At 30.2% G+C, this 21,977-nt stretch overlaps 1 long non-coding RNA gene across 1 annotated transcript; it reads left to right on the top strand.

The window, feature by feature from the left end:
- The first annotated feature begins 712 nt into the window (after positions 1-712).
- On the top strand, positions 713-19,598 carry LOC129964056 (uncharacterized). Its single transcript, XR_008784060.1, has 6 exons — positions 713-943; positions 10,637-10,707; positions 15,757-15,861; positions 18,856-18,897; positions 19,081-19,116; positions 19,451-19,598. It is a non-coding gene; the product is annotated as an uncharacterized LOC129964056 (long non-coding RNA).
- The last annotated feature ends 2,379 nt before the right edge of the window (positions 19,599-21,977 follow it).

The following is a 21,977-nucleotide window of genomic DNA, read 5'->3' on the forward strand; positions in this document are numbered from 1 at the left end:
CAAAAACATGTCTTTTTAATTTAATCATCTACCACAAATCATTTAAAAAAACAGAAATGAGAACTATTAAAAATGAAAGCTATTTATTAATTCTATAAAAGTGGTGATAATAAGATATAAAATAGTTCAAAAACATACATATATTATGCAAATATAAAAATCTATGCTATTTCCAAAAGAATAAGCGTGGAACGAAATTCAACGATTTTATGAAGAAGATAGTTCAGAAATTAAAAATATTAAACAAAAAAAATATTTTTGCAAAAAATAATAAATAAATAAATTAATTAATTAAATAAAAAAAAATTGTCTTTTTAACTTAATTATCTACTATAAATCAATTTTAGAACAGAACATCAATTTTTAAACAGCTATTTATTGATTTTGCAACAATGGTGATAATTACCCTAACATCAAAATAGTAGTAAAGATAATTAATGAAATTCTTGTACAATATTTTCTCTTCGTGAAGCATTTGATTGCTTTCGCAACTACAATAACTTTTAGAAGAATTAATTAATACGTGTTTACGAACACGTATATCTCTCCTCTTCGTTATTAGCGTCGTACATCTTGTATTCCAAATCGAGGTTTTTCCTCATGCATTTTTCGCAACTAGGACAAAATTCGACAGCAGCAAAGTTCCTAACTCATCACCACTGTTTCTTTTTTCAATCAAACGAATATTTGCGACACACTTTCGGGACTGGGGGTCTCGGCAGGAGGTAGCAAGGCCATTCATTTTCTTCGTTTGTCATTAGTATAAAATACGCGTACCATTCCTTTTTTATTATTATTATTTCAAACATATTCACAACGCATTTTCAGGTAAAAAGTGAAATGTTTCTAGGCGTTTTTCTTTATTTGACTGCTGTGTTTATGGCAGAGTCAGTGAAGGCATCTACAATAGAGGAAGCGAAGGCTTTGAAAATTGCCTTTTGCGGTATGTATACAGTTTTGTATAAAATTAAGGGAGAAAGTTCAAAACTTTGTTCTTCTTTTAATCTTACACTGCATTATTCTCTGTGTTTTTTTAAACAAGAATTGCGTGAATCTATATAAAAAATGCGGGGCAAATGATCAAGAAATTAATTTTTAGCCTGCATTTTTAAAATAAAAGAAATTCTGTAATAAAAGTTTGTTTCTTAGACAGAAAAGTGTATTTTATCAATCTAATTATTATTCAAAAGCTGAAAAATAAAACAAAACTATAATACTGAAAATAGGAATTATTATAAATGCAGGTTTAATCATCTAACCTCGGTCAATTGTACATTATTATTTTTTTATTATTTACATTTTTTGAGTGTTTTTTTAATCTACATATATGTAATGTTTATAGTCCAACACGTACAAAAAATTGCTTATTATATATCGCGTTATAATACCTTAATTCATTATTGTCGAATATAGAGGACATTTCCCTAACGAAGTATTTCTGCACTGTTCGTTAACACATACTCTGTGCTTCTGTTTCCCAAAAATAGAAGATTCTACCCAAGAAAAATCAGGAAACAGTTTTCTTGACTAGACATCCATTTATTCACATCGAGCCACTCCTTATTTTTAAGCAATTCCATATTATAAGCAATTCCATATCACGGTTACAAATATTTTTTTGAGACAATAAAAATTATTTTCCTCATAAGCTACTGATTTCACAAGAAACTCGCTGGATTTCCGCGTGATCGTTAAAATAAATTTGCTCTTCTTTTACTCGCGAGTTACTGATCGCTCACATTCACGTGAACGTTTACTTTTCTTGACTGCCAAGTAAACAAGAAATCTTTTCGCGAGTTCGCAAATTGTACAGACTAAGTCTATGGCAAAGAATACCGACGTGTTCTAATTGGTTTAAGCCTTGGCATCTTTTTTGGCAATGTTTTGCCAAAAAGATGCCATACCGAAATATATTTTTATAAAAATAAATAAAATATGTGAATTTATCCCCCCCCCATTTTTTACGGTTTACATGTAATATTAATCTGGAACACATATATAGCAGAAGAGATCAAATCATGAAACCTAAATTAAGGAAATATAAAAATTAAAATTAATTAAAAATATTTTTGTTTGTGTTTCTTCTTAATATTATTTTGATATAACTAAAAAAATTAGCTACGAAATCATATATTCTGTTAAAGCTTACATATTTATACGTTTTGGTCACTAAGTAATCATCTACCCATATGTAGTTGTTGGGAAAGTAACAAACTTTCAGCAACAAGTTTCAATGACTGCATAAATTATCTAATAAAGGCACGAAAATCATAGAAAAAAAAGAATTATTTTTGCTGCATCATATGTTGAATAATTACTTTCATATTGTTTTTATACTTCTGTGCATAAACAACATTAGTTACTTGTATTACTAGTATTATTAGTAATATTTATTATTATTATTAATAGTAGTATTACTAGTAATATTTAGAGAAAACAATTATATTAATAAAAATTAGACAGGGTTGATATTCACTCGTATCTTCCATAAAACTAATGAAAGGTACAAGGTATGAGCCAAATAAGCGAACTACACTATTATGAGTGTAAAACATTGTCAAAAAGATGCCAAGACTTAAACCAATCAGAGCACGTCGGTATTCTTTGCCATAGACTTAGTCTGTACAATTTGCGAACTCGCAATCTTTTCTACATAACTTTCAAAAACAATGGGAATGCGCTGCCATATAGGGTTAGAAAGGGGAGCTAATCCTAACAATCATATTATATAGAAAAATAAACGGGGCAATATTTCTACTTTACCCGAGGTATCACTAAACAACTACTTCAACCCGCTGTGAGACACACGGAAAAATCTGAATGATCGGACACCTTGTGAAAACTAAAGTTTAATCCTAAGAACCATAACCGGCCACGGTATAACCTCTACCCGTAGGAGGTACGTCCAGTCATCGATAGGGGTAGTTCTTCCACTCCATTTCTATGTCCACCAGAACGCCGAGAACCAACCACCATTCCAGAAGCTTCTCGTCCCCATATTTGAAGAGCCTTCGCTGGGGGGGGGGGATATGTTACCCGGGATATGCTACAAAAGTGAATTTAAATATCGTTAAGTAAGAAATTAACTTGGTTGAGAACCATCGTGCACATTCTGCTATCGTAGTTTCTTTGAATATGCTAGGTTCTAACATATAAAATTCTAAAACAATAAAAAAGGAAAAATCCCAAACTAAAAGCAACGTGAGTGGTCCCGCAAAAAAACTTTTTCGCATATTCTCGAATAAACTTGTCATGCCAGAGGACGCCTTACACGGCATTGGCGTACAATGATTACGAAATATTAACTTTTGGTATGAATGTGGCATTTTTACTCTATCTATAGTCTCATCCTTGGCGAGTTTATTGGCGATTATTCATTGATATGCAGTTAATAGTATTTGAAAATCGAATTTGTGTTTTAGATATGTTTTTCTCAGCCAAATGAAACAAAAATTTGATACAAAATTGCGTATCAAATTTGATATATCTAAATCATTGCGTTTTTTAACTATCGGGTTTACATGTTTCTGAAAGGGCAGTCTGACAGACGGTCAACTCATCTGATTCAAAATTTGACGGATCTCTACACTATAGACGTTAAATGTGTGTACCGAATTTTACCTAGCTAGCGCTCTTATTTTGTAATTATTGTGTTAACTTGTATTCGAACAGCCGGACAGATGAACTTCTTCTGGACAGATTTACTCAAAATTTGATAGAAATCTGCAATTTTTTTTTATTAAAACCGTATAACCCCCGGGGGGCACCTCGAAATGAGGATGAGATGCTTCCGGCATGGTGGTTGGATCTCGCCACTCTGGAGGGTACACTATTAGGTGGGGGATCTGACTCCTCCCATCGATGACGGGACGTACTTCCTTCGGGGAGGGTTGTACCGTGGCCGGTGACGGCCCTTAGAACTCAACCACAGTTCCCGCTAATGTTGCTGTTGCGGCGGTCAGGTCATTCAGTTTTATGGTTTAAATCCGTGTGCCTTCGGGCGGGTCGGAGAGTTAGATGGTTGACTTATTAAAACCGTATATCAATTTTCATTTGTTTAGCACAAGCCGTTTTTGAGTTATCTTTGTCACAGACAGATGGTCTTTTATTTAAAAAAAATATGTTTTTGGAACTCAGAGGCATCAAAAATGTGGAGATTCACCACATTTCGAAGCTTTTGACGATTTCTCTACCCTACATATACTAGAAATTAAACACTGTGAAAAAAATGGAAAATATGGACGAAATATTTTAATTTAAATACAAACCAACTGATACAGTTTCAATTCTAATACAATGAGAAACAAAATATTTCAATCCGCTCGCAATACCGAAGAAGACACTTTCGCAACGCAATTTGAATTTAAATGAAAGTCAACCGATACAGCTCAAATCCACCATCAATTGTATTGCGAATTAAAAAAAAAAAAAAAAAAAAAAAACATTTGAAAAACGAAATGAAAAAAAAAAAATAATAATAATTATTGCCTTAAAATGACGGCGATGATAAACAACATACCTCAATTCCAACCCAATGTCACAGAATTAAATAACAAAGAAAATAAATTGAAATCTATGGAAATGCAATTTAACAATGAAATCGGAAACCTTGGAATCATAAAATTGGATATCAGATTAAAATGGAATCGAAAAATGTTTAGAATGTCCAATAGGTGTCGCTATTTCTTAAAAAAGTTTTTATATATATAAAAACATGCATGTATTCAAATGCATTATGCTAAAATTTCAAAACAATCGGTGAGCTTTCGAAGATTAAGATTTTGAACAAACGAACATTTAGATTTTTATTAACACATTTTTTTTAAGAATGTATTTCACAAAATCGAAACCATTTCAATTATTTCATGAAATATTTTATTCCATTCTTAAAAGCAAATGAAGTTGAATTGTATTTAATATTTGTAGAATAACCAGCGGGTGTGATTACTCCTAAACTTTCTCGCATTCTCCCGCAAAAATGCTATCCTCTTTCCTCCCCTCAACATGAAACTGTGGTTCTTGGACAAGGCCGTGAACTCCACCAGCGCTCAGATGTTTATTTTCACAGTCCTTTCAACCCATTCACTGCCAGAGAAATTTACAGACACTTAATTTCATAGCAGTTTGCTTCGAGATATTTCGTAAATGGCAGTGAATGGGTTAAAAGGAACAGAAAAATAATGGGTGATGTTGGAAATTTTCGAATTTAAAAAAACGGGGGGGAGGCATTCTTTCCTTCGTGAAAACTAAGTGCTTTGTTGTTACTTATGGCCACTACAATGAATCAGTACTCTAATGAAATGGCGCATAAATGAGAAAATGATGAGAAACATATAAGCGGTGCTTTGCTGGAATTTCATTTTCGAAGATAATGTAAAAACAAAATACGTTTTGTCCATGTATAATAAAACGTATTCGATCACGAATTTAATTTGAAGAAGGAACAAATTTTAAGATACACTACATTCCTGAGTATCCGGCCTAATGTGGCGGAAGGGAAGACCGGATAATAAAAAAGCCGGATAGGCCAGAGTTCTATGAATTTATTTCTTTGTCCACCAATACCAGAAAAAGTTTTTATATCAAATTTATTACGTCATACGCATTTTTTCATTTCTTCTTGAGTACTTATCTCTCCATTTACCTCAATGTGACCACAGCCGCGGTCCGGTGAATCATAGAAGCAGTTGCCGGTAGAAAAAGTAAGTTAAAGGATATAAACTGTTCACATTTTAACACAGATTCGGTAATGCCTAACTTAAATTCAAGAAACATAAACAAAATCTGAAATTGTAGGCCTAATTCTTAAGAAAAAAAAAGACACAAACTGATTTTATTTTTCACTGATAAATGATTACACAGATATGAAAAGATAACCCTAAGATAAGAGTCAAAACTTACAGTTATTAATTTTTGAAAAAGTCCTTAATAGAGGACTTCTTCTGCTTCTGCTTCTGCCTTCCTCACTTAATTACGATAAAAGAAAACTATCCCGGATAGTCGCGAAACTGATACTCGGGAGTGCATATATCCATTAATAAAATGGAAAGTTTCCTTTCACCATAAAAATAGTAATTATAAGAAAATAAACATCGTGGTAGAAATACAATAGCACAGGATAGAAATAATTGCTATTTCGAGCGCCAATCCTCGACAGCTGGTTTCGCAAACAACCTGTGGGGGGAGGGGATCATATTGCTAGAAGAAGAATGGCTAAGGCTGAAAAGCATCACTCTCTCACTCCGTTGCATCGTTTTGCCATGAGCACTAAGCGTAATCGATTTTAGTCATTCCTAACTTACTCTTCGATCTGAATGGAGAGTGATGATTCTCCTCTTCCATTCCTGCAATGAATTTCTTTGAAACTAGAGATAAGATTTGCACGCCCAGGATGTTTTTACTTTATCAGGTGTTTACTGATTTATTGAACAGGCCCTTTCCGACTCTTTGTCCATGCTTATAAAAATAACCCTTGTTTTGAATAAAATATCTCGTTCCATTTAGAGCATAATCAGTGCTAATCATGAAAGAGAATGTTTGTCTTTGTATCTGCATTTGTGCTCTACAGAGCAGATGTTTGATTTAATTCTACAAAATTTCTCCAATATGTACTTTGGAGAGTAAAAATTGGCTACCAGGGAGTTATTTTTACTTTCTAGTATACGTTATTTAGAGAAAGTATAATAATCGTCAATAATTCGAACTCGGGATTTTGACGTATATTCACATTTTAGACCTCCTCGAGTTCAGAAAACACATTTTTGGAAGATGTTCGTTTGTCTTTCTGTGACAAAGATAACTCACAAGCGTTTTGAAACGCTAGGCGGTTGAAATTTGGTATAGGATCGCATTACCACATTTTTAGATTTTGATCAAATTTTGAGTAAAATCTATTCACAGGAAATTCGTCTGTCCGGTTGTTCGAATATAAGTTAACACGATAATTACAAAACAAAGAGAGTCAGATAGACAAAATCGGGTACACAGATTTAACATCTATAGCGTAGACACCTGTCAAATTTTGAAACAAATGCAACAAGGGATTGACCGGTTTGCCAGTCTGTACTTTCAGAAACATTGAAACGCGATAATTCAAAAACATAACATAATATATAAAAACATACATATATTAAATTTGGTATGGGATTTTGTGACTTCAAGCGCACGTTTGGGTCAAATTTTTTACTTCAATCGGTTGAGAAAAACGTGGATAAATTCAGTAAAAAGGCAAAAATCACGCCAAAAGTTAATATTTCGTAACTATTGTATGCCAATACCACGTAAGGTCTGGCAAATTATTAGAGAGTATGCAAGATTGTTTTGAGGAGACCACACCAAATGGTTTTAAATTTACCTTAATTTTTAATGTCGCTTGATTAAAAATTAAGCGAGATACTGGTGTTTGTTGGCAATAATTGCTGAAATTGTACAATTTCTTTGCACAAGTCGGCAAAAATACTCGAACTCCAAAATTTTCTGGCATACTTCCGTATAAAGGTTTCATCACCTTACCTCCCTCATAAAAATTGGGGACCATAGACAAGAAAATGAAAGCCATAAGAGCTCAAATTTTTATTGTCAGGTTCCGGGACATATACTTTTTATATTTCATAAGAGTAAAGAAGAAAATAGAGTGTATATTTTGAACGTTTTATTTACAACTTATGGAAAACGAAATTTAACACAGAACTGTCATTTCGAGGAATATATCACATTTAGGCGCGTCATTTCGTTTTTAAGTTAATCGCGTTTACATGTATGCAAAAGTTAAGACTGATCAGCTCTTCGAAAAATGCGGCTCAAAATTTGAAATAATTCTAAGATGCTAAACTGCATACCAAATTTCACCTGTCTAGTTCCTTATTCTGCAGTTATGGCATTTAGTAGCATTCGGACAAACAGACAGATATGTTTTCGGTGAATGGATTACATTCGAATTTTGAAAGAAATCAAAAAATGTGATTTAAAAATCAATTACTAAATTTCTAGGTCAAAGAGTTTTTAAGTTGGCTTTTCACAGGCAGATAAACAGATAGGATTCCAAAAATGGGTTTTTTGAACTCAGGTAGGTCTGAGTTGTGGAAATATGTCAAAATCTGGAGTTCGAATTTTTTTGACGATTACTAAACTTTCTCCTAGTATATTTCAAAAAGTTAAAAAGCATTTAAGTAGTTTGAATATTAAAAGAAATTATCTTTTCAATGATATCAGTCTAACTGCTTTGCAGTTTTTTTTTCTTGAATTTTAATAATTTTTCTAAATACTTTTTGTATAATTACTAACAATAAACAATAGTTGCCATTATTGTAATGAAATTCAATCAGTTGTCATTGTTTCATGAAATATTGAATCGCATGCCTTTTTTTTTTTTCATTGTTGAAAACTAAAGAAAAAGGATTCTTTTTACTAATTTCACAGTTTGCATAAAAAATAAGAAAGTTATTGCCATGTACGCTAAAGTACTAAGAATGAATGCTCAATTTGAAAACAGATTATTCGCCCAGTTATACCTTTATTGGCACTGTAATAACATGGTTAGTTAGTTATATTATATTAACGTCCCGTTTTTAAGCAACACTAGGGCTATTTTAAGACGGACCTCGTAATTTTGAACCGCTGTCAGATGACGAGGGCGACATGTGAGCTGACATCCCCTCTCCAGCTTTACACCAGCGGGAGGGCGTTTGGTTCCAACGGATTTAGTGTGCACCAGACCCGCTTACACGACGGTTCCTCGGTTAAATCAGGTCTCGAACCTGAAGTCCTCTGGTTCTGATACCGAGACTTATCACCAGGCCACCACGACCTCTGTGATAACTGGAACTTGACTCTTCCCATCGAGGAACTTTCAAGTGGATCAAAAAAAAAAAAAAAAAAAAAAAAAAAAAAACTGAACAGGTGTTTGGCCATTAAAATAAAACGGCTTCACATCTAACGTAATTTAATATAAAAATGCTTTTGATCACAGGATAAAAATGAGCCGGGGACTTTACTTGTTGAAACAGTATATTAGTATTGTTAATTCTTCGTTTCTGAAAATATGGCTCTGAAATTTGATAGACAGTTTTATGTAGGGAGGGAAACAGCAAATATTGTTGTGGTATCAGTTTCTACAAAAATTGGCAACAGATCTTGGCCATTTATTGTTTATAACTGATGAATAAGGATTCTGTGTAGTTTACATGAAGAAAAAGAAAGTCAAATAAAGTCATAAAATTAAGAAGACCGACATCACCGAATAATTATATTTTAATAATTAACTACTCTGCGGTCATTCATATACTACATGATTAAAAGAACACAGGTATAAGGTTATTAATATAACACCACTATAATATCTGTCATAATTGAATGATTAAAATATGTTAAGGGGATGATGAATATCAAGTTATGTTTCAGAAATTGGTTTAAATTTAAACGCAACATATATTCTAAATAAAACAGTTGGTTTCCAAAGGCGGATAATAAGCAAAATAATGTTGTCAAGTCCATAACACTCCTCACGTATATTAATTGGCACTGTACGGATTATACGTGATACCTGGAGCGACTTCAACTTATACTACAAGAAGGATAGATTTCAAAAACGTCAAGTGCACCAACTTGTATCGTGATTCCAAAATTAAAATCGCAAACACTTCTTTTCCCAATAATTCAAAACTACTAATATTAAAATTGATAAAATTTGTATTGCATATATATTTTGAAAAACTACTAGACTAAAGGATTTATTAATTTCTTACTACTATTCTGGACTAGGAATCTTTTAAACTTTTCTTCCGATGAACATTTCTAGTTGCCAATTATTCTGGTGTTAATTTATTCTAACGAAAAGAAAAGTAATTAATTACAGTACATTCCAGAGAATCCGGTTCGAAACTATTTGACCTAGTTTTCTCTTGTTGTAATTAAATGAGGAAGGCAAGGTATTGTATAGGCAACATCGCCAAGGCATTGGAAACAGGCATCTGATACGACCCTTCTTCATGCCGTGTGCAAAATATGAGTTGTGTTTGGAAAAGAGCAGCGTTCTGCTTGTTGTTCATTATTTCTTCATTGCCGAAGATTAAACTACCAGTGCAAAGTCTTCTATTTCAACTCGACACGTTACAGGCAACTGCTTCAATGATTCACCGGGAAACGGCGGCTTTCACATTTCACGTGGCTTGAGATAAATGGAGGGCTTAGTACTCACTAAGAAGTGAGAAAATATGTATTATAAAAGCGCTTTGGTGTAAAAACTTCGTCTTCTGGTATTGGTGGGCAACGAAATGAGTTCATAGAACTCTGGCCTACCCGGGTTTTTTTTGTTATCGGGCTTTCTCATCCACTACATTAAGCCGGATACGCAGGAATGTACTGTAATATAATAGTGTATCTGGTGTTTTATCTGTAGTAGTTGCTTTCATCTTTCTTTTTAATTTTATATGTTTTTCAAAAAAAAAAAAGGAAAGGAAAAAAAGAAAACATGATAAAAGGATTATTTGATATTTCCTATTTATATTTTACACGCAACATTTGTAAACGCAGTTTCGAATACAAGCAAAGCAAGTTTTCCGAACTTTCCATGCTATAGTCTAGTATAAATTCTTGACATTTTCTATTTGCATAAAATATAATCTATTTTCTTTTCTAGATAATGATGTTACAGGGGATAAAATAGAAAACTGCTTTGGACAAATACAGAAAACATAAATACCAGAAGAGGTAGGATTTTTTCCCTCCTATTTTAAATATTTAAACAAAACAAAAAAACCAAGTATTCAAAATAATAAATTCACTAAAAAGAGATTTTAAAAATGCTCTATCACTATTTAATTTGCAATATCATTGTTTCAAACATTATGGAATATTAAATTAAACTCACTAGCAAGTAACTCTTTTAGTACGGAAATATACTTTAACTAACTCAGTCGATTAATTGGAAGTATAATTGAAAATATTAAAATAGTTTGTTGCCATTATGTACAATCAAATATACAAAATTTTAAAATTCGATCACATAAGTAAATTAAAATTGATTTCTAATAAAGTCGAAATCTAAAATTCCGTAATTACAAATTGAAACAAGTCAAGTTATATAAAATTGCATAAAAGTATTAGAACTGACTAATTCCAATTAATTTCAATGACATTTACCAGTTTATTTTATGAAATAAAAGCATTTAATTAATTTTACTTCGACGTTTATTTTTATACAATTCGTGATATCATTTTTACAAATAAAGAATAGGAGGAAAAAAAGCCGTCCTCTAATATCAAATTAAAGAAAGAATAATTTTTATCTTGTTTTTATTCGCTTGTCTTAATTATGTTTCGTACTGATAATTACGTTACAGTCCACTAGTGAGTAATAATAACGTTTATTTCGCTGCAAAATTAGCTTAATTCCATCGCAAACATAGCATAGCTCTCGACTACGGCTGGGCGATAACCGAACTTCATCATCGCAATATATCGTCTAACACATAACGATATTTTTCACTATATCGTGATATCATTATTTATCTATAGCTATTATAAGTTATAAATAGCATCTCTTTAACATATTGACTGATCAGAACGACTCCAAATAAAAAGAAGTTTCAATTTATATAATAAAAATATTCGTTTTCTTTTGAATAAAAATAGTTAGAAAATAATTTTATTAAAAGCCCTTTATTAAAGTGTACCAATGGCAAAGCAATAATAATTTTAATATAATAATTTTTAAAATTTTACTCTTTTTACTGCTGATTTGAAAATACTTCAGTTTTTTTCATTCTTCATTTTAAAAAATGGTAAACGACTTAATAATGCCTTTAACAAGTAAAATAAAGTATTTTAATAAATCATGAATTCAAAAAAGAAAAATTAATTTTAATTTCTTTAAAAATTAATTACGTTTTCTTTTTTTTACGCGAGTACGTTTGAGTGTATAAATGCGAGCTGTGAATAAAATTGTGGATTCAATATGAATTAATCCTTTTTGCTTTTATTTATGAAGATGAATATTTGGCGATTAAACAAAGGACAGTCAACAACCTTCTGACAATCGCTATTATTTTTCTATAATGGTATCATTCAGTTAGGGAACAGAGAATAATTTATTCCAAAATGGCGTGCTTAAAACAAATATTTTTATCTATTAGAACACGACAGTATTTATAGAAAAGTTTAAAAAAATTATGTATGAAGGTGAAAAAAAAAGGAAGAGCAACAATAAACCCTAACCGATAACCACAACAAAATCGAAAACGCAAATTAATTGTGAATATCGATTTATTGTATCGCGATTCATTGTGAACTGTTATTCATGATTATGATCTCGATATATCGATATTTTTCGGAAAATGGCAACAAAAAAATCGATTTTTTTTCGATAAACCGAAAATCGGCACAGCTCTACTCACAACTTCATACCGAAAAATAGAAAAAAAAAATCGATCAGTGAATACGAAATGCATGCTGAATAGAAAAAGAAAATAAAAATCACGCAAAAGTTTTTACTCTTATGAATAATATTCTCCATAAACTAAAAGTCCGTATGGAAATAAGGAGTTGAGAATTGCGAAATTTTTGTCAGCTAAAACTAATTAGCGAAATATTACATCTCATCTATACTTATAATAAAGCTCAATGTGTGTGTGTGTGTGTGTTGGCGCTCTACAGGCCAGGTCATTTGACATACAGCTACCAAATTTGGTACATGTATACCTTAGAGGTCGGGAATGTGCACCTGGGGTCCCTTTTTTTGAAATTTTAATTAGAATTTTAATTATTAATTAAAAACTAACTTTCCCGCCAAAAAAATCTTCCATTTTCCCCACCGCCAACTTTTCCGCCAAAATAATCTTCCATTTTCCCCAACGCCAAATGATTTAGGCTTTAGTTCTTTTTTTCTCCCAACAGTAATGAGGCTAGGGTTAAGATTTTTCGGCGGATTATTTCAAACGATTCTGTTTATTTTCTTAATGTTTTATGCATTTAAAATTAAACATTGTTAATTAATCCATGTTTCAGATTCATTCTGAAGTACTTTTGAATTAAAATAACACAGAATAAAGGAAATTAAAAATGTATAATCTGCATAGCGTTACCCCAACTGGCGTAGAAAAATTCACGCATTTGCGTTACCGTAAAAGGCGAAGAAAATTCACGCATGCGCACTGTGTTCTGATTGTTGGCATGGCAACCATTATCAACGGACGATTTAAATTACTTTTAGGTTAGTTGTATGCTTTTGTAAGTAAATTGTATTTATGTTAGTTGTATATTTTTTGTATATGCTTATAGTTTTAAGTACATCGTTTTTTAAGTAGTTTTTTTTAACCTGTTTTCAATGATTTAAATTATTTTTAGGTTAGTTGCATGCTTTTGTAATTAAATTGTATTTATGTTAGTTATATATTTTTTTTATATATGCTTATAGTTTTAAGTACATCGTTTTTTAAGTAGTTTTTTTAAACCTATTTTCGACCGATTATTTTAAACGATTCATTTTATTTTCTTAGTGTTTGATGCATTTAAAATGAAACATTGTTAATGAATCGATCCGTTCATGATGAATCTGAGAAAATTTTGTTGACAAATTCTTGAGATATTACATAAATTAAGAAAGATATTCTTTAGTGCCCATAAAGTTTAAACGCTCAGTGACTCTATTATCAGTAATCATATTATTAAAAAAATGCTTTGTTTCAGTAAAAAATATTATTATATTAATTGCAGGTTAATCCTTTCCACTTTAATTTAAAGCATAAATTCTACGAGGGGTAACAGAAAATGAGAGAGATACATATCACGTTATGACTGAAGGCCTTTATAATATTATGAGTGAATTATATGACTATCAAAATTTGAAGTTTTAAAATATTTTGCTGAAGAATCTATTAAAGTTGGAATTGCATAAAATATTTAATTATTAAAATTTTAACGAACATTAAGATTGGCGAACCGGCTGGTCGCCAAAGGCGGCTAGTATTAAATATATTGAAAAATCAAAAATGCCGTTAAAATAGTACTCTGAAAGGCCAATAGAGGGCGTGTACGCAGGTTAAGGAAACGTTTCGTTTACTCCGTCTCTATTATTTGTCTTTCTTCAAAGTGATATTTGGAAATTAATTTCTGTTTACACTCATGTTGTCGTGTTTTCAAAATGTCTTCAAAGAAAATGCGGGTTGTTTATCGATCCATTTGGCTGCATTTTTGTTAATAATCGCAATTGTTAATTTTAATCCATTAGAGATTGGCGTAAGCTTTCAATTGGGAAAACGCTTTAACTAATGCCAAGAACTATATTTTGTTGTTACAGTCAATAAATGTCGCGCTGAAAAAAAACTGTGAAATCAAAGTCCTGTTAATAATTTTTAATAAATAATTTCATTTAATTCTCTAAATTTTAGCGTCTATAAAATGTATGGGATCCAAACTGAGTTATGAAGCTTTCATTATTTTAGAACAATCAACGGTTACCTCAAAGAAATGGAGTCCATTGATTGGATGATCATTGTTAATCACAAAATCGTTTTAAATAATGATATAGATTTCCATTGATTAAGGTGGATCCTCTGCTTATAATACAAAAGTAAAATTCTCTATTTTGTAACGTTAAAAGTACCAAATCCCATGAAGAAAATGAAAAGGAGAATGGTTTTGTATATAAGAAAAAATATACTAAGATCGCTTATTTTTATTCTGAAAACACGACATCGGCAGAATAAATAGAAATTAATTTCAATACATCACTGTGAGGCAAAAAGAATTATTAAGACGAAGGAACGATGCTTTATTTCTTCATCTTAATTATTTTGTTCCTTTTTTTCTTTTATCTTCAATTAGTATCTCGTTTCCTGCTATTTTCTTGACACAATTAGAGTACAGATGGGTTTACACTCGGCCATTATAAGACGGCCAGTAAGACAGCGAATATGCAGAAAAGGACTGATTTATGTTCGCCACAATTTCATTAGATAGATTCAGGCGTTCCATGCTTGGCTATAAATTGCCGTTTTGGCTTTTCTGAATTTTTCTGTTTCACTGCGTATCGTATTAAAAGGATGGATATTTATACAAAAAAACATGCTAAAAGAAAAAAAAAAGGATCATCATACCTAAATTTTGAAAACTATAGAAAAAAAAAACATACACACCATCTCGCATTAGAAAGGACAAAGACGAAAAAATGTCGCAATAAATCTATAATAAGTGTTCAATTTTTTTATGTCAAAAAAAAAAAAAAAGACGCCAATTCTATAAATGCATGTGCAGTAAGAAAAAAAAATGCCATACAGCTGAATGTTGTCCCGTTGCCACTGACCGAACAGCATTTTTCAGCCTTTCTACACATACGTTGCCTACTGGCCGTCTTATAACTGACCGAGTGCAAACCCATCTTATGCTGTACCTTTTAATTAGCAACGCATAAAAATGGACCTTGCCAATTAAATTCTTCGAAACTTTGTCCTTATAGGCAGATCCAATAAAATGTGAAAAAATAATTTAAAATGGAAACCACATTAGAATTGAAATAGCTGTTAAGCGTGTGTTATAAATTTAATTAAAAATACAAATTTTCATTAAATATGGAAAATAATAATAATCGAATCTAAAAGAAAAGGTTTTACTATCTCATGATGATGGCAGATTTAGCATTGACTGCACTGAAATTGCAATTGTCGAGCTGGTATAATGGTAAAATTTAAAATAATTCTTTATTAAAAGAATTTTACCTTCATTAAACAAGCATTAAAATAAATTTAATATATTTTGTTTCAGTTTGATAAAATCGCCAAACAGTGCTGTCCTGGAGTTGGAGATCGCAAAACGGGCAAGGAAGTCAGAGATTGGTATTGCAGCACGAGTGTGGAAACCATAAAAAAGGTACTTTGTTTTTGAAACATGAGAAAATAAAATGGGTGAAAAGCTTGTGAACAAAATCCTAATATTCAAATATGATGTAAATCACTTAAATTTTTATTATTTCGTTTTGTCAAAGATTTTTTTTTAAGCAGGAGAAGGAATTTGATCATTTTATACTGCAGATCCAAACCTAAAAATAATTTCTTAAATCTAATTATAATTTCTTATGATATTTATTAAATTACAGCTCGGCCATCATCTGGTAAAACAAAAATATTGCTTATATTTAATTTTATTTTTAAAAAATCGTTTCGAGGGTTTTTTTTTTTCATGTAAAAAAAACCAAAAAAAAAAAAAAACCGCCAATTCTGTAAATACATGTGCAGTAAGAAAAAAATGCAACTTTTGCAAAAACCTTTGCAAAAGTTGCAAAGGTTGTTTGGTTTGTTGGTAACCCAACAAACCAAAGGTTGCCAAACTTTTTCCATCCAAAAAGGTTTGGCAACCTTTGGCCAAAGTGTCTATCCGGTAGAATGCCAACACACACACATAATCATTCACATTCATGTTTCTTATTAGTAAAGACAAAAATGTATAGATAGTTTAGTACTAAGTTAACAAATTATTTATTGATTTGTTACATTTTTGATTTGAAGTAAAGCCAGTGGAAGTGGTCTCCCCAAAGCTTTCCCGCATACTCTCTCCCCGCATAAAATAGGGATATTTTGTAAGGCCGCCAATGGATCGCATAGTATTGGCGATTAATAGATAAATACATAGACTCTTTGGCGTGAATCTCGCATTTTTATTAAATTTATTCTTCAAATATATATTTTTGAACATTGTTTTTCGATCGATTGAAATTAAAATTTGACACAGAATTACAGTTGCCAGAAGAACACATACCGAATTTCATTGATTTGAGTAGTTCAATTTTTTAGTTATTGCGTTTAAATGCACGAAAAAATACAAACAAACTGAAAAAATACAAATAAAGACCTATAGAAAATATAAACCGGTCAAATTTGGCTTCAAAGTTGATAAGTATCTACACTTTAGATGTTAAATCTGTATTACAAATTTTATTCATTTAGCTTTTTTCGTTTTGTAGTAATCTTGTTAACGTATATTTTGGACAGTTGGACAGATAGACTTCCTCTGAATGGATTTCATTCAAAATCAGATATCTTAAAGTTTGGTGTAAAGACCATATACCGAATTTCATCTACTTAGCTCAAAGCATTTTATTGTATTTTGTGTAGTCAAAAATGTGTTTTTAGAATTCAGAGATGTCTGAAAGAGGAGATTCGACAAACTTTTAAGTTCGAATTTTTTGATAACTACAATATTTTTCTTTGTATTTACATCAAACAAAAAAAGTAAAAAAAAAAAAAAAAGGTAATATCCCAGAAATTAAAAAAGAAGCAAAAAAAAAAAAAAAACATAAGTGCTTTTTGATTAATTTATTTTATTTAAAAAGCGTAATCTGATAATAATTCTTGGGTTCCTTAAGTTAACTGATTTGTGTAGATACAACTGCGATTAAAAATAAATAAAAATTTTGTAATATACGACTTAAAATACCGAGGCAATGACCATTTCTGTGAGATTTATATTTAAGGTTATACATACTTTTAATACACATTTATACACACATTTAAAATTATATTTTGGCATATCCATAGATAGGTCTGTTAATCTGTTAACATCATTTACAATCATCAAATTCAGTAAAAGTTTTAAAAATTTAATTTCCAAATTAATGTTGATATTGTAATGACATGAGCGTATTCTTAAAGAAAACACATGTCTGAAATAAAACGCAGCACTCAAGACTTTTCTTAAAATTATCTATTCAAAAAAAAAAAAAAAAAAAAAAAAACCTCAACGGCGGCGGTAAATCTCGCCAATCGTTTCCGCAGACGTTGTCAATGGCGGCCAAGCATCACAGATAAGTAGATATATTTGTATATATGTTGATGATGTGTTGATGTATGCGTGCATTATGTTATTATGTTGATGTATATATATATATATATTATGTTGATGATATGCTGATGTGTTTGTATACTGTGTTAATGATATATTGATGTATATGTATATTGTGTTGATGATATGTTGATTTATATGTATACTTTATTAATGATATGTATGCCTTTTTATGTTGATGATAAGCAGTGACTAATAATATACACGATCAAATTTAATAAACTTTAGATATATTAATATCCCTGCAAAGAAAAATTGTAATATTATATTATTTATAGAAATTATTCTTATGATTTGATTCACTCTAAAACAATTTAATAGAACTTGCTTATCACAATATTTTGTTGATAAATAAAGTGGTTTCGATTGCAAACGATTTTCAAATGCAAAATGATTTGTACAAAAATGGAATGAAATGAACAAAATAAACATGATGTAAAGATAAAAAATGAAGTACTCTTCATTAAGAAGTGCAATGCTTTGAAGCTATCAAGTTCGAAGTAGATACGAACAATTACATTATAGGAATTTCTTTTAAAAAATAGAATTAGAGCTATCAAGATAATATTAAAATCAAACACTGTAAAGAGAGAGAAAAAGATTAGAAATTAATCATATTATACGAAACACTAAAAACTTAAAAGCATACTAAATAAATAAAAGAATATTTAAATCAATTTAAAGAACCAATTTTGAAAAATCAATATAAATAAAAAAAATTCAGATCCAACCCAATATTAAATCCACTAATCCCAACTATTGAAAAGAATTTCTTCAAATTTTTTTCACTAATGCTATGAAGCATTATAAATATTTTAGTGAAGGCATCGTGACATTATAAGGTAATTAAGTTTTTAATAATTAAAAACTTTTTCCATGCATAGGAAAGATTACTTTATCTCTAGTTTTTTCATTGCTACTGAGTGAAAACATTATAAATATTTTAAACAAATTCATTTATTGTAATTCTGATTGATTAATATTATTAGCTCAGATACCAATGCAATATTTTTTTTTCTTTTCTAGTGCAATGAATGTCAAGAAGAAAAATTAAAAAATGTTGCAAATGTAAGTATTTTTTTTTTGTAATTTTAATTAAAAATTTGTTTAATTTTTAATGGTTTAATATTTTGTTGAAATAGTTTGGTTAGACATTATATTATGAAAAATGAAATTAGAAATTTTTTTTGAATATCTTTTTGTTTACAATATTAAACTAAAAAATCTGATGAATTTAAAATACTTTTCTAGAAAGAAGAGATAAAGAAAGTCATGGCTCCTTTTGAAGTAAGTTAATTGCAATTTAAAAAAATTTCTTAAAAAACATAAGCTGTATTTTTTTTTTATTATGTCTCGGCTGAACTACAAATTGCGATGAATAAAAAAAAGAATGATAAAAAGCAAATTCCAACAATATAAAAGAACAAACTAGCGAGGCATTTATTAATCGTAACAACTCTTAATCTTTGTGTTTAGTATTATTTTTTGAGCTACTTTTAATTCATTATTTTTTAATACTCATTTCCATTTATTATTATATTACTTTGGACGCTCCTTTTAGTTACGGTGAATCAAAAATGTAATATTTTTTTAAAGAAATTATTATTATTATTTTTTACAGGATTGCATTTTGCATGTATTCTCAAATTCTACTGATGAAGTATAAAACAAGAATGTTTGATTGTCAGAAAGATTCGGGAAAATTACTTTTGGTTTCTGGAAAAGAAGTGTATTTTCGTTTGCTCTAATGTCATTATTTCCTTTTAAATAAAATTTTCTGATAATTCAGTTTCCACGGAAACATTCCTTCCCAATAATATTTTCAAATGATTTTTTTTCTATCTTGGTGACTCAACCGTATGAATTACGCTACTTTACACTACTACTGTATTGATTTTTACAATAACAAAAATCGTTTGCAACTTTTATACTGGAATTCACATTGATCATTATATCTGAACACTAATAATCACATGCGCACCGTTTTAAATGTAACGCTTCTTTTCATACAGAGTACGGCATTGTTGACACTCAGTGCTGTGAAATTATTAAATATACTAGACGCTTTGGTAATTTTATGGTTCACCGGAAATATTCATTTTGTTGACTTTCAATCAATTCTCTTTTGCGTAGCTAGAAGCATATTATTGCCTAAAATTAATTTTTTATTCTGTTTAAAAATTTTTAAAGTTCTATTTTTAATGATAACAATTTAGTTTCTTTCAACGTTTTCGTAAATTTTAACATTTTTTTTAAAAAAATTTCTTTATAAAGGATGTTTTAGAATTAACGCAAGATTTAAATTTGCCACTATCCGTGCCGTAAAGTGTTGGCAACTCATTAAAAAAAACCATTTGACAGCTGATAGTCTAGGGCAGTGTTTCCCAAACTTTTGACATATGAGTACCCCTTCTATAATTTTCGTAAAGCTGAGTACCCCTCGTCAAAAAAAAAGTAAAGTTTTCAAGTAAATAAATTATGATCTTTTACTATAGGCATAGAAAGCTCTATTTTTAATGCTAACGACCATTTTCATAAAAAATATTAGATTTGCAATTCACGAAAAACATATAAATTTAAAAAAAAATTAATTTCCAATCGAATATAACGAATTTTACATACATTAAAAATGAGAGGAAATGACTTAAACTCTTTTTACATCCTCTCTCATTTCAATCATTCGTAAAGACATCTAATGAGACTCTGAAGAGTTCATTAAGATCCAATCTGTGTTTCTATGTCTATCCTCTTCGAAAATGTCTTGTTTACTCAAATCCCTCTAATGAGATGCGAAGATAGGGGATTTTTGTCATTTAATTGAACTTGTAGTGATCGTAGCGCCATCTTTTATTCATGTCATTCTAAAGCGCAACTTATCTACTTTCCCTAATACAATCTATGTTAATACTTCTCCCGGGGAATCCCCGTTCTGTGTATACGTGCGCTAAGCAGCGATGTTCCGATAGTTGTTAGTGTAATAAAGATTTTATTTTTCTAATGGCGATGAAATACTTTATACAACACTCTATATGAACATCACCACAAACTCTTCGTGCAAATGATCGTAAACAACTTTGAAATGCCTCATTTAGTAGATTTGTCAAGAGTGATTCAAAAAAAAAAAAAATTTAAACATCCAAATTAGATTGCTTTTCAGAAAGTTTCATCGTAAAATTCAAGAAATCCAAATAATAAAAGTCGCCCTCATATTCTCACTAGTAACATAAACATTTTCCCATTAAACTACGTTGCATATCCAATATATTTTGAATACGACGCATCAATTCATTTTTTTACTTTCTTGCATACAAAATATATGGGGGGGGGGAATTATTATAATCGTCAATAAAATCAAACTCGAGATTTTGACGAATCTCCACATTTCAGACTTGCACATATTTTTGGCATTATGTCTGCCTGTCAGTCGATCTGTCTGTGAACATAATAACACAAAGCTACTTTGAGCTAGATGGTTGAAATTTTGTATATGGAATTAGTTTTAAATTTTGAATAAAATCCATTCACAAGAGGTTTGGCTATTCCAGTACGAGTGAGCTAGATAGCTGCTAAATACAACTAGCCAAACAAATAAAATTTGATACATAGGTTTGGAATCAGAAAAATAGATACTTAATAATTTTGATGCAAATCTTTCAAGCGGTCAACCGCTTGTTGGTCTGTACTTTTGCATACGTTTAAACTCAATAACTCATGAACAGAATGATTTAAGGTGTACGTACACACTAGAAGATTTTTTTAAAAATTTTAACTTTAAAAATCCAGTTTTTTTACAGTAGGTCATTAATATATGTTTAAACTCATTTCAGTGAGAAAAAAACCAAATTACACTAATTATTAATTAATTAAATAATATTTAATGAGCTAATTACCATACCTAATTTTTTGAAACATGATATCTTGAATTCTAATTTGCACGGACACACAATTCTAATTGGAAATTATGTCTAATATTAGTGTTCATGTTGTCTGCCGCAATCAAGTTATAAAAGTATATAGTTTTTTTTAACATTTTTTTCATCAACGATGAATAGAAAAAGCGAGATTTTTTCTGTCATTTTAACTTTCAAATAGCTATTAAAAATTTATTTCTATAAATATAACTTTGATTGAGGCATAAAACATTCGCT

The sequence above is a fragment of the Argiope bruennichi genome, chromosome 3 (genome assembly GCF_947563725.1).
Source record: "Argiope bruennichi chromosome 3, qqArgBrue1.1, whole genome shotgun sequence".
Classification (NCBI taxonomy): Eukaryota; Metazoa; Arthropoda; class Arachnida; order Araneae; family Araneidae; genus Argiope; species Argiope bruennichi.